The sequence below is a fragment of the Capra hircus genome, chromosome 3 (assembly GCF_001704415.2).
Source record: "Capra hircus breed San Clemente chromosome 3, ASM170441v1, whole genome shotgun sequence".
Classification (NCBI taxonomy): domain Eukaryota; kingdom Metazoa; phylum Chordata; class Mammalia; order Artiodactyla; family Bovidae; genus Capra; species Capra hircus.
The window spans coordinates 19,017,736-19,031,558 of record NC_030810.1 but is presented as its reverse complement, the minus strand read 5'-3'; the positions used below and the strand labels follow the sequence as shown (position 1 = coordinate 19,031,558).

Here is a 13,823-nt window from a genome sequence, read left to right as displayed (position 1 = left end):
TTCTGCCTTTTGCTGGGCATTGAGGTGAAGTTCTGCACCCGGGTGGCTGTCCAGCCTGCTACTGGACCCAACCCTCTAGGTGAGGTGGGAGGAAGAGCAGGCCCAGGTCACATACTCTCCCGCACACCTGTCTCCCCTGGGCCTTGGATCACGTGCGCACGCTGACTGCATACCACACGCTCCAGAGCGCCCGATGACGCCCATTGTTGGGGAACTTAATAGGGGCTTTGCCTGGAGGCAGAGCTGAGTCAGGGAAGGGTTCCGAGGAGAAGGTGAGGAGGAAGAATGCTGTTGCTCTGGTTTACGGCGTTCCATATCCTGGGCAGCTCTGAGCACTCAAGTGAGAAGGGACTCCTGGGGAGGGAGCTCCAACCCAGGAGAAGCTATCCGGGGTGGGGCACAGTACAGGCTGACACCCAGGGTTCTAGGGCTCGTGTGGCCCAGGCCAGAGGCCTGGTTTCTCTAGTTAGCTGAGACTCCCGCTCTCCCAGTGGCTTCCTCTCTTTGTTGTGTTCATGTCCCAAACACCCAATTTCAGCATCTTCTGTGATAGGCGTGAATGGGTGTGCTTATATGCGTATGTGAGAGCTTTCCTGCACGTGATGTTGGGGACTATCTGGCTGGGCCTCCGAAGCTTGGGGTCGGTTTCTCCATGACAAGGAGAGGAGATGGCTGGCATTGGAAGCCTTGGCATGGTGAGCCCTGGACAAATCTTGGTGACTCAGGAGGCTGCTTTGCATCTTGATGGAACTGATGTCATCAAGAAGAGGGATCGGGCTGGGGAATCAGAGCACATGTGAAAGGAAACTCAGATGTTAATGAGCGCAGTTTCTGGGTTACTCTTTTCCTTTACCTCCTGGAGAGTCTGTTTCACTTTTTTATTTCAACTACTAAGGGAGTGAGGGAATAAAGGAAAAAAGGAAAAACGTGAAAATGACAGCTAACATCAATTTCAAGAACTACATTTTATGTTTCTGATCTTATTTCTTAGTTGATATTTCTATGATAACATTACTACTCTATGATGCCAAAAGAATTTCATTAAATGGAAGAAATTAGATCAGTTGGGAGATGAAGGCAAAGCAACCAGTTAGATTGGCAGAATCTTAAAATCCGTAACTTGTCTAGGCATGGAAGGTTAAAGTGTGTTCCCCCAGCATAAGTGCCAGGGCCTCTGAGAAGGCAAACAAATAGAGACACCATCTCTGCTCTCGAGGTAGCTCATGGTACAAGCAAGGGACAAGGGTATAAAAAGGAAGGAAAAAGAGTGATACATTGATAACAAATCAGGAATAAGAAATTAAGGGACCAAATACAAACAATACACCCTTTTGAAAGTGGCAGTGACTCTAATAAAGTGCAATTTAAAAAAATGTTAATGAGCACATGCCATGTCTCTCAGTCCTCCTACCTGTCTTCTTGGGTAGGAGGTGTTGTCTCTCTTTTATAGATGGGAAAACAAAGCCAAATTAAAACCCAAGGCTCAAAGTGGTAGACCCAGCTAGGCATAATCAAATTCTTAAGGCCACATAGCTTCCAAAAGAGATAACTGGAGCTGACTTTGGCAGCTGGTGTGGGTCTGGCTCGTGAAGGCCAGCCAAGCCCTGGAAGCGAGAGTGCAGGGAGGAGTCAGATGTCTGGTGGCAGGGGTGGGGGAGGAGAGTTCTGTGGCCGCCTTTTCGAAGCAGGGTTCCGCGTAACTGCTGGGAAGGCTCTTAATTAAATGTGTAACAAAATAAAAACAGCCAGAGAGGAAACCTAAGCAGTGCTGCGTGACGGCGCACAGCTTCTCTGTGTTCCCGGAGCCTCTTGTCAGATGGCTCTCGTCAGAAGCATCACCTTCTCACATGCCTAGTAAAGCCTGCTGATGAGCCTGACAAGGGTGGTGTTAAACTGACCTAACAACTTGTTAGTATGTGGCTCACTTCTTGTTTTGACATCTATTTTCAAATTTAACTAAGTCTAAGGAACTCAGCAAATATTTTCATTTCCCACTCTAGTCTCTCCGAGCCATGGCTCCCCCTCATTGCTGTTCCCCCCGCCCCCTGCCCCCACCAGCCTCCCTCTCCCTGCAGCTAGCTTCACATCACTTTTGTTGGAAAGGGCCTGATTAGTGTGGCACTGAGAAATGGGGACTGAAGTGGCAGTGGAAATCCCACTGGAGAAAAGAAATCTCCCCCCATCGTGACGAATTAATTTTGTGTCCATCTTTTGTCAGCCTGAATGGGGTGACACTCAGGTTTACGTGGGTTTTGATGCTGTCATCACAGATTCCGCTCAGTTCAGTTCAGTCGCTCAGTCGTGTTCGACTCTTTGCAACCCCATGAATCACAGCACGCCAAGCCTCCCTGTCCATCACCAACTCCTGGAGTTCACTCAGACTCACGTCCATTGAGTCAGTGATGCCATCCAGCCATCTCATCCTCTGTCGTCCCCTTCTCCTCCTGCCCCCAATCCCTCCCAGCATCAGAGTCTTTTCCAGTGAGTCCACTCTTCGCATGAGGTGGCCAAAGTACTGGAGTTTCAGCTTTAGCATCTCAGGTGGGTTTTAATACAGTGGGTGCAGATTTCATTTTCCTTCTAAACCTTTTTAAGAAACGACACTAGCAGTCTTGGCTCTTGGTCAGCTTGCCTTCCCTACCTGACATACCTTTCCTTTGCCTTACCTATTGTTTCTTGAAGCTCCTTGTAGAGTTTAGTGTTCTTTCACCTTATTCTCTCTCCTCTGCTTATCCGGGCTCTGTGTTGTCTCTGTAAAAGGCTTCCGTCTTTGGCATGGTGAGAGGACAGGGAAGATGCAGTGAGGATGGACACCTGCACAGGTGCTGCCTTTGCGGAGCTTGCCTTTTCACCTGTAGTTTGGAGAGCTGGGTCTGCCAGCTGAACAGCACAGGTGGCTTAGAAGCTAGGCCACAGGGTTTCTCAGTGGCATGTGGGTTTAAGAAGAGGAGCAGATCAGGAGGACTGGGGCTTGTGGAGTGGGCTGGGGGATAAGAAGAGCTGATATGAGGGTGGACCTGGGCCTCCGTGCCTCAGGGGAACAGGCCCTTTGGAGGAGAGGGTCAGGATTCTCAGACCCCGCTGTGGAGGAGCAGGGTCCAGGGTTCCACTCCGGGTCTGCCGGGAGGGCCCTCATGCAGCTTCCCCTCAGCTTGGGAGCAGGGCATTTTCCTGCCACTGGAGGCCAAGTGTGTGAGTGCAGGGCTGGCATTCGGCTGGGTGTTTCCCCGGCTCTCTTTGTGCGGTTTGCATGCCGCACGCCTCTGTTGGTGCTGTGCAGATGTGGACCAGGCAGTCTGGAGATCAAAAGATATTTAACATTTAACAGAAGTTTGTGTGAGACCATCTGAACTAATATTTTGCAATGAAAAACTCAGCCACCTGGGTAGCAAACTGTTTGAAAATATAATGATAATTTATAAGAATGGCAACTCGGGGAGAGCTCTTAATATTAGGCTGTCTAGCCAAAGAAAATGAGATCTATTTCAGTTACTTCAATACTCGGACATGAAATTTTTTGTATTATTTTGTTCTTAATCCATCAGGAAGAAGACCCAGTCAGGAGGCAGGTGGAAGCACCTCTGTGAGAGTCACTCCTGAATTCACACTCCTCTTGTTTTTTCAGATGATTGAACCCGTTCTAGACTACATAGCCCTCCCTTCTTGTTTCAAGTACAGACAAACATTGTCTCTGAAAAAAAAAGACACTTTTCAAATCATCCTACTTACTGTTTGATTTGGGGATGCATACTCAGCAGGGGCTTGGGCTTCCCCGGTGGCACTTGTGGTAAAGAACTCACCTGCCAATGCGGGAGACAAGAGATGTGGGTTTGATCCCTGGGTCAGGAAGATCCCCTGGAGGGAGAGCATGGCAACCCTCTCCAGTATTTTCGCCTGGAGAACCCCATGGACAGAGGAGCCTGGTGGGCTACAGTTCATAGGGTCACAAAGAGGTGGATACAGTTGAAGTGACTTAGCGTGCACACACACACACACATTCATAGGGTCACAAAGAGTTGGATACAGTTGAAGCGATTTAGCGCACGCACATGCGTGCGTGCACGCACACACACACACATTCATAGGGTCACAAAGAGTTGGATACAGATGAAGTGACTTAGCGCATGCACGCGTGCACGTGCACACACACACACACACATTCATAGGGTCACAAAGAGTTGGATACAGATGAAGTGACTTAGCGCATGCACGCGTGCACGTGCACACACACACATAGTTGAAGTGACAACGCATGCACATGCACGTGCGCATACACACATACAGTAGAAGTGACTTAGTGCACGCACACACACACATGCACACACACATGCACACACACACACACACACACACACACACACACACACAGAGTCTCAACAGGGACTTCTGAGGGTCTCGCAGCCAGGACGGTGGGAGAGCAGAGAGTGCTGTCCCCTGGAGAGAAGTCCCATGGCAGAGGAAGCACATGCCGGGGAGAACTCTGTGGGGTACACAGTATCTCGTGGGATGTGTAGGTGAAGTTTGAAAGGCTTGCTGGGGGTCATCCTGGGCCCTCTGGGCATCTTTCATCAGCCTACTTCCTCCTTCTTGAAGCACTCTTCATCTCTACTTATGTCTCCTGTTTCTCTGACTTTTTCCTTCCCTTTCCTTTCTATGATTCTTTTTCCCTTTTCTCTTAAATTTGGTGTTTCTTAACTACTGGCATTTCTTTGATCTCTCTCCTAGCTGTCTTTTCTTTTTATCCTACACACTCACACTTATGGGAGTGATCTCATCTATTTCTCAGCTTCAGCTATTCTCTGTACGCTGTCTTCTCATCTTTTCCTCTATATGAGAAATGGAGCTGACATGCAGCAGTGATCCCACTGGAGAAAAGGAATCTGTTCCCTCTGCCATTTGAACTCTGAGCCTTCATATCCAGCTCCTCTTCTCTGTCTTACCTAGATACCCTTAAAGCTTGTGCTTAGTTGCTCAGTCCTGTCTGACTGTTTGCGACCCCATCAACTGTAGCCTGCCAGGCTCCTCTGTCCATGGGCTTTTTCAGGCAAGAATACTGGAGTGGGTTGCCATTCTCTCCTCCAAGGAATCTTCCTGACCCAGGGATCAAACCCACGTCTCCTCCACTGCAGGTGGATTCTTTACCTGCTGAGCTATCAAGGAAGCCTTAAAACTTAAAGCTCAGGTGTTATTTTTTCTCCCAACACCTTGTCCTCCAGAATTTTCTTGAATAATGACTCACTGGTACCATCTACTCAGTAGTTCTGTCAGAAAACTGAAAATCTTCCTTGGTTCCCTCCTCTAGCCATAACCAGTTAATTGCCAGACCCTATTGATCCTTTCTCCCAGAGGTTTCTCAAAGTTGTTGCCTTCTTTCCGAACCCACTACCCCTGCCCTAGTTCAGGTCACATGTTCTTCTTGGATTCCTACGAATGTCTTCTTGCTCGTTGGTCTCTCCAGCTGTCCTGTTTCTTACATTTCTTTCTCCTAATTGTAGCAGATTACATCATACCCACTTAACACCCTTCAAGGCTTCCCCTTGTCCTCTAGGCAAAGTCACACTGATTATTGAAGGTTTCAAGGCTCTTGTTTATTTCTTTAGCCTCATCTCTTGATGCTCTCTATGTACTCAGGCTCCCCCTACCCCTAGCCAGGTGCTCTAACTGGCCAGTTCCTAAGGATCCCTCCTAACATCTTTTTTTTAGGTGCCTTCCTGTACGTTCCTGGAGTACATGTACTTAGTCATACGTGAAATTGTGTTGTAGCTGCCTTGACTTGTCTGTCTCGTTCCCTAGATTGTGTGCACCATTATAACCCCAGGACAATGCCTGACATGTAATAATTGTTCAGTAAATGTGTGTTCAAGAAACGACGACAAAGGCATGGAGTGGGCCTGTAGAATCCCTGCCCAGGAAGAATGGCAGCAGGTGGTAGTGAGTGGATTCAGGGAGAATGGAATGGAAGAAAAAATCTCAGCTCCTCCTGCCCCAGACTGAGTGTGAGGGGGTAGAGGACCGCACTGCTCATGCCAAGAAGCTCCTGGGTTCCCCTGCCAGCACTGGATTTTGGGCCCTGCAGGGTGGGTACTGGGTGAGATGGTGCAAGGGCCTGGGTGAGGGAGAAGGGGCTTGGTCCTAGGAGCAATGTGAAGGGCTTTCTCTGAGACATTTGTGTCCCCAGGACTGAGGGCTAGAACTGCTCTGGGAAAGTGACATCAGATAATAAAGATAGCCAACATTTATTGACTACTTACTACATACCAGGAGTCCTGCTGTGCTATTTATGCATTATCTCATTTAATCCTTACTGCAATCCTATGAAATAAATTATTTTTTAGCACATGAGGGAGGAAACTGGGGCACTGAGAGGTAAGTAAGTTGTCAAGGGCATGCAACCACTTTGTAGCAGGGATTTGAACTCTGGAAGCGGCGTGTTTGACCGCTTGGGTATCTGACCATCTGCTCCTGTCTTCCAGTGTGGCTTTGGGCTTGGTGGGAGTGCCCTTCCTCCTCTCTCTTGTTTGCACTGAGTGACAGAACCTTGGGATGTTCTCTGTCACCCTGGGCTTCTGGTACCTGGGCTGGTGTTGGTTGGAGGGCTGGACCATTGTGTTCATTTTGCTCTAGAGATGTGGTTGGCCGGGAGGTGTGGTGGGGGATGGCTTGGGGCTGTCTGAGAGCCTCCTTGCTGATCTACAGATGAATGAATCCTGAGATCTGTTTTAAGGAAACCACTGCCAATATTACTTTGGACACCTCTCTCCTATAGTATCCTTGAAAGCACGTGGGGCATTTCATTGTGTCTCTAAGCTTGTGAGAACCTTGTCCATGGGTTTGCCAGTTGGTTCCGGCACGGAGCTGTATCACCTTTGATTAGCAGCCTGTTGGGGGAAGGGGCTTGAGTCAGAACTCCCTGGCAGTCCTGACTTGTCTTATTTCCTGATACTTTTATCTGTCACTGCAAGCGCTTGGGCTCCCCTCCTGAACTAATTAAGTTTGCATGTGTTTAGACACATTGCCAAATAGGGCTTAGCAAAGCGGAACCGAGCTACATCTCTTTCTGAGTAGGGAAGGGAGGATATATGAATGCTCCACCACGAGGGCCTGGGAAAGCGTGGACGACATGGAGCCTGTGTGTACAGATGATAGGCATTCTGCCCTGGCCTCCCTGGGACACAGCAGGCCTGCAAAGCAGCCTTCTGATTGGCTGGCAGCAGCAGCTGAGGGCCCACCCTCCATCTCTCTAAGTGAACTGGGCATTCTCAGAGGGCCGAGGATGGAGGACAGGCTCTGAAGTAGGATTTTTCTCCCAAGCACAAGCAAAACTGAACAGCAAGTTTAATGGGATTTGTAGGGTAAGTTTCTAGGCCTGTGTGCTATTTGCTGCCAGCCCGAACCTACCCAGCTCCACGGCCTAAAACCACCTGTATGGCTAGCAGAGTGCAGCCTCTGCAGGGCTGTGGGAAGTACATTGGAAGCATGGGCCACGTTTTCCTTTTTGCCTTGAAGGCCTCAGGCCACCTTGCTCAGTCTCATGATCGCTGTGGGGTGGCTCCAGGGGGAGAGGAGGAGTGTTGCTCAGGATTCCCCCACCCTGGAGGGAGGTCAGCCCAAGGGGTCAGCGCAGTGCGGTACTGCCAACATGTTTCCACATCAGACTGATGCCTGCCTTTTCCCGTGCACTGGGTAGCCCGAGGTCTGAGATGGCCACACATACTTGGGTCCTGCCCACACAGCTGCAGACGTGGGGCCTTCCCATGTTGTGGACTCCTCCTCTGAGGTAGGGAGTGAGGGTGTTTCCCATAGAAAGCAAGAGAAACAGCTGATTACCATGGTCAGCGTTTTGATATAGCTGTGACGCCCGTGGGTCAGCTTCCTGGCTGCGAAGAGGCTCTCGGAAGGTGAGATCAGCTCAGAGTCAGGCCAGGCTTGCGCCGCACACCGTGTGTGTGGGTGGGCTGGGGAGGGGCTTCTGGAGGTTGTATAGGAATTCTGGGCCTTTGAGCTGCAGCCCGAGCCCAGAGCGAACAAGAACCAGACCTTCTGCCCTCCCTTTAGCTTCCCTGGAGCCCTCTCGTCAGCAGAGGTGCGTCGGGTTAGCCCCAAGAAGGCAGCTTGCGTTGATGGGGTCATGTTTCAGCTGCAGCTAATCCAAGTCACTCGATATAAATCTCTCCCTGCTGCCTCCCCTCCCTCCCATCCCCAACCCACAGACAGGGAAATGAATCCTGGCCCTCGCCCTGAATACATCATGGCAGGCCTGCCTCTAATGAGAGAGGGCCATTCATTGTGGGGTGAAGCTCCCTGCAGAGCCTGGGATGCCATTAATTAAAGAAGAGCCACCTGAAGCCAGTCGTGCGGCGCAGCCTGCCACGCTCAGATGGAGTGGTGGTGGGGTAGCCTCGTTAGCCTGACAGCTCCTCGGGCCCAAGGTTCCTGGGCGCTGGGGAGCGAGGGTGCCCCTCCTCCACCTGAGAGCTCCGGCCTCTGGAGCCAGCCTTCTCACAGATGTGGGCAAGCCCCTTCCTGCACCTGTCCTGGGGCCGGGACCTGGCAGGAAAGGGGCTGCTGACGGTGGGCTTGGCTAAGGATTACCCATCTCCAGCGTGTGGGCCTCGGGGCAGGAGCAGGCTCCTGGCTCTCAGCTGGCGCTCCTCCCAACCCTTCTCCACGTGGTTCTGGAGCTGCGGGTTGGCAGGCCCTACAGCCTGCAGCCTTCCCTCAGAGCCTGAGTCCAGGGAAGGACTGGAGGGACCTTCGGCCTGCAGGGACACTCGGGGAGAAAGAAGCTTTTCCATCAGGTGTGCGGGCACAGCCCCTCCCGGGCAGACGGAGCCTCTGGTATTCCAGTTTCTGGGCATTTCTAGGCTGCAGGGTGGGGCTCCAGTGGCAGACTCATCTCCTCGCTCCCTGGGAAGGTGTCGGAGGGTCTTAAGCACTTCAGTGGTTGTGGGAATCCCTGGAGTGGGAGTTCTGCTCAGTTAAAACCCTGATAAAAGACGGAGGTATTTATGTAGTGGCCAGTCAGGCGCTGAGATGTTTCTGGTGGTGGGAGCCTGCTGTGGCGCTGCTGACTAGACGACTCTTTATTGCTTCATTGGTCCTGAGGTGAGTGTGGCTGCCAGGTGTCTGGCCCCCGATCTGATGGATGGAGTGCCCCTCGACCATTGTTGAGGGTCTCACTGCCTCCTCCTTGCTGGCAGGAGGGGCCGTAGGCACTCGGACCTTGACCATCACCTAGAGCTGGAGTGGATCAGCTGGTCTCTGCCTGGCTTGTCAGGAAGACAGATTGTTTCTGTGTCTGTGGCTCTTCTGGGCAGTGTCTGGAAGTCTGGTTCTGTGCTCCGTGGAAGAACCTGAGAGGCTCCTTCAGAGAACCTCAGAACCAGCAGGGCATGGCTTGACCAGGGCGCCAGCTCTACTTCTGTGGAGTCTGTGTGGAATAGAGGCTCCACCTAAGACTCAGGTGGCATTGCTTTGTGTTTTGAACAGTTTCGGACCTTCACAGGCCTTGGCCATTCATTTGGGCCCTTCTGTCCTCTGGCGAGGGCTTCCCAGGTGGCGCTAGTGGTAAAGAACTTGCCTGCCAATGCAGGAGATGTAAGAGACGCAGGTTCAATCCCTGGATTGGGAAGATCCTCTGCAGGTGGGCATGGCAACCCACGCCAGTATCCTTCCCTGGAGAATCCCATGGACAGAGGAGCCTGGCAGGCTACAGTCCATAGAGTCTCATGGAGTTGGACACGACTGAAGTGATGTCCTCTGGAAAACAGAGAGTGAAAAATGGGGGGCTTGTGTCCTGAACTCCAGGGAGAGCTCCTGAACTTCCACTGTTGATGCTAGAAAATATTTTTGTATGGGTGAGATACTTTTCGCGTGACTCTTGAGACCCAACTTAAAAAAAATTTTTTTATTGTGATTTCCCCAGCAGTCTAGTGGTTAAGACTCCACACTTTCAACACAGAGGGCTCAGGTTTGATCCCTAGTCGGGGAACTAAGATCCCACATGCCGTGTGGTACAGCCAAAAAAAGAAAAAGGAAAACCAAAAAAAATTTATCTTTTTAGAAATGGAAGTACGAAATAGGTACAGTAGGGTACATCCAGTATACGAGTGTGAAATAGTCAGCTCAGTATATTGTTATACATGTCTACACCTGTGTACCACCCAAATCAAGGTGAACTTTTTGCATCATCCCAGAAAGTTTCCTTGTGCCCCTCTGCTGTCAGTAATGCCTGCCCTCTTCCAGGTAACCACTACTCTGACTTCTGTTTCTTCTGGCTCATTTTCTTCTTTTTGGCTTTCATATACATGGAATCGTACAAGATGTACTCTTGTGCTCGATGTAATATACAAGAGATTCATCCGAGTCGTTGTTGGCCGTTCACCCTATTTATTGCTGGGTAGGATTCCACTGTATTACTATACTGCAGTGTTCTTTTGTTGGACTGTATACCTTCTTTTGGTCTTTTCGTTCATGTTTATCAAGTGAGTATGTGAATGTTCAATCTAATACGAGCATCTGCCTAGTCCTGCCAGCTTGACCTAATCTCCCTTGTCCTTTTAACCCTAATTCCAGCCCCTTAGACATGTGGTCGTCCCTGTCTCTTGTGGAGTCTGCACTGGCCTCCCTCTTTTCTGAACCCCCAATGATAGAGGCTGACCCCAGGGCTGTGGAAGTGGCCTTTGAGCCCTAGTCACCCGTTTATTTATTCTTTCAACAGATATTTATTGAATGTCCATGATATGTCTTATACTGTTCCAGGTACTGAGGACTTAGCAGTGAACAAAGAGATAAAGCTTCCGTACGTCCTGCCTTCGGGGGGCTTTCATTTCAGTGCGTGCAGCCAGCACTGCCCTGTCTTTTGGACGCTGATGCCAGGAGACTTGGAGTCTTGTCTAGGCTCCTTTGTCCCCTGGGATTCTGTAGGAGCTGAGTGGCAGTGGCCCTCGCCACCTTGACAGGGCCTCTCTCAGACTTTTGTGGGCTTTCGTCGTCCTTTTTTGCTGCTACTACTGCTGCTTGGCAGTGAAAGGGTTTCTCAAGATTGGCGCCCCCTTCTACTATCCTGGAGTCTGATTCCCTCTGTGAGAGGAGAGAATTAATCTCCAACTTTCCATGCCTGTAAGGTGAGTGCCCTCTGTTTTGTCAGCGCTCGCCAATCTCTCCTCTAATTCCCAGCCAGGGTAATGTAGACATTACTTTGTATTAAAGCAAACCACCAGCAGCTCTCCTAGTGTGGATTCTGTCCCGATCTAGGCAGCTCAGAGAGGATCTCCTCACAGGTGCTCAGGCACCTGAGCATCTTTGGTCCTGAATGGTGTTTGGCAGGTTCAAGGAGGGAAGATGCCCTGCCACTGTGTATTTCCTAACCACCATCCATGCCAGCTAGGCAGCTGCCTCCGAAACTGGTCACTGTGATCAGGCTCCTGAGTGCACAGAGGAAGCTGTGAACACCCCAGTGAGGAGGAAGTCAGGAAGCAGAGGGCTGGGAAGGTGTGGGCCAGGGATCCCAAGGCTGCCGCTGGCAGACTGGCCCATGCCTGAATGATCCGTAGACTCTGGGGGCTTAGCTCTGTCGGGCTTTGGGAAGGGCGCCTATGAGCGGGTGGGATAAATTCTCTGTCCCTGGCTAACGGGTGACACGACTCAGACTTGATAGTTCTGTAAAACTGTTTCTTCCAAAGCCTGCAAGGATGTTGGTTTGGGGAAGAAAGCCAGCCAGCCCAGAAAGTCCCGGGAGCCTGACAGGCCTTTTTCTCTGCGATTCTTTCTTGCAGGCAGCCCGAGGCAGCCTGTCTCTTTGTTAACAGAGTGACAGCAATGTGACACCATGGAAATAATTACTAACAAATCACGGTGCTGACTGCAAACAGCTCTCTGTCTTCAGAGGCATGTCAGGGTGCATTAGAGCAGGACTGGAGGAGCGGCACGTGGGGGCTGAGGCGCAGCCCGTGCTCAGACGCTCTCCTCTTCTTCCCCCACCCTGACCCCTTGCTGCTTTGTCTGACTTTCCTGCTCGTGGCCTTAACCCACTAAGTCAGCTAAGGGACCTGCTGGATTAGTAAGTGGCATGTGGCTTCCTCTGGGCAGGTAGCTGGGACTCCCAGCTTTGCTAGGGAACACCTGGGTGTGATGGGATGGTTAGATAGTGTCACCGACTCAACGGACGTAAATTTGAGCAAACTGGGAGATAGTGGAGGGCAGAGAAGCCTGGCGTGCTACAGTCCACAGGGTCGCAAAGAGTTGGACACAACTTAGCGACTGAGCAGCGACAGCCTGGGTAGTGGTGAGATCCAGGAGTTTTTCTGTTATGGGGCCCCCAGATGGTGGAAGAGTGCTCCATTTTTGATGACTGTCTACCAGTTGGGACCAGCTTCACCTGCTGGTGGTTTTGGTGTGATGGAGAGTATTCATGCTAGCTGGACCCATAATCTGGGAGAAGCTTTACATCTCAGTATTGGCTCTGCTCCCTTCCCCCACAGCCCTGGATTCTTCTTCAATTGCCATAGTCAATTTTGGGTAAGTCGACTTTGTCCATTCCCTCTTGGTTAGCAGAGTGATTGCTCTGACTGTCAGGGCTGTAAATAATGTTCTTGGTGTGTGTGGCTGGAGGCAGCCGTGTCGGGTGGGGAAAGGAGTGGAGGGAGGAGCAGCACTCCGCTGGCTCCCTCGCCGGCCCCCCTCCCCTCTCATACAATATTTATCCAGGGATGGGAGTCAGATGCAGCGACCTCAGGGTCACCCAGTTAAATAGCTTCTGAACCTCCCTGCATTCTAATTGCTGCAGTTGTCCTTTGCTCTGGAGACTTCTCCTCCCCATTGTCTGCTGAGGCACACGCTAATGGCTCTCCTCCCTGGCCCTGCTGGGAGGCGGATGCGGGGTGGGGGGCTGTGGAGGGAGGGAGAGGGCTCACTGCTGCCGCCTTTTCCCCGGGGAGGAGGGAAGCTGGGGCCTATTAACAAGTGGCTTCAGCGCAGAGGAGCACAGTCCTCTGTCTTCCTGCTGCCGCCTCCCCAGAGCTGGCTGGAGGAGACCCAGGAGGCGGGCCTGGTTGATGGGCCAAGGGCTTTTGCCCATTTCCAGTCCGAAAAGCAGAACTGTGGGACTCGTGACTCCTGGCGGGCACAGTCCATGGGGTTGCAAAGAGTCGGACAGTACTGAGCACGCACGTGCGAGCGCCTCCTCTGTAAGGGCAGGCTCTTGAATACTTGGCTGAGGAGCATCGTCCTGTGTGCCAGTGGTCCTGCTTCTGTGGCTTGGAAACTTCTAATGAGTGGTATTTCCTATTGGAATGTACTGCATTTTGCCCATAGATTGGCCAGATGCAAAAGCCTCCTTGGTCCCTGGTTGGTTTAGATGATTGATGATGGTAGCAGGTGTGCTGCATTTGGTGACTTAAGAGTGGCACGTGCCACACGTCTTCGCTGGGACCTTCCTGTAAATGTCAGTTACCACCCACGGCAACTCTTGTCTTCTGAGGAATACTGTTAGAAACTTCCATTGAAGACACTAGCCACTGTGTGTCCTGGAAGAGTATTCCAGCAGGAGCCTAAAGTGAGCCCCTGTTGAGAGTTGCTCTGGGCCCAGTAAGGACTGTGCTGGGGACTCTGGGGACCACCAGGTGATCGGGACAGAAGGAGCAGCATGTGCAAAACCAGGTGTAGGCTAAGTAATAAGAAAGGTAGAGCCTGAGAACAAACACTACAGAGAAGATACACGGTGAATGCCACGAGAACCCAGACAGCGCAGTAGAGATCGAATGGGTAGTATTTTTAGCAGGAAACTTAAAAAAAAAATGTTGTTAAAGAAAGCCCAATATTAC

At 51.2% G+C, this 13,823-nt stretch overlaps 1 protein-coding gene across 11 annotated transcripts in view; it reads left to right on the top strand.

The window, feature by feature from the left end:
- The window catches only part of ERI3 (ERI1 exoribonuclease family member 3), a 132,624-nt gene that overhangs the window by 47,068 nt on the left and 71,733 nt on the right, over positions 1 to 13,823 (top strand). The gene's annotated exons all lie outside the window — the stretch shown is intronic.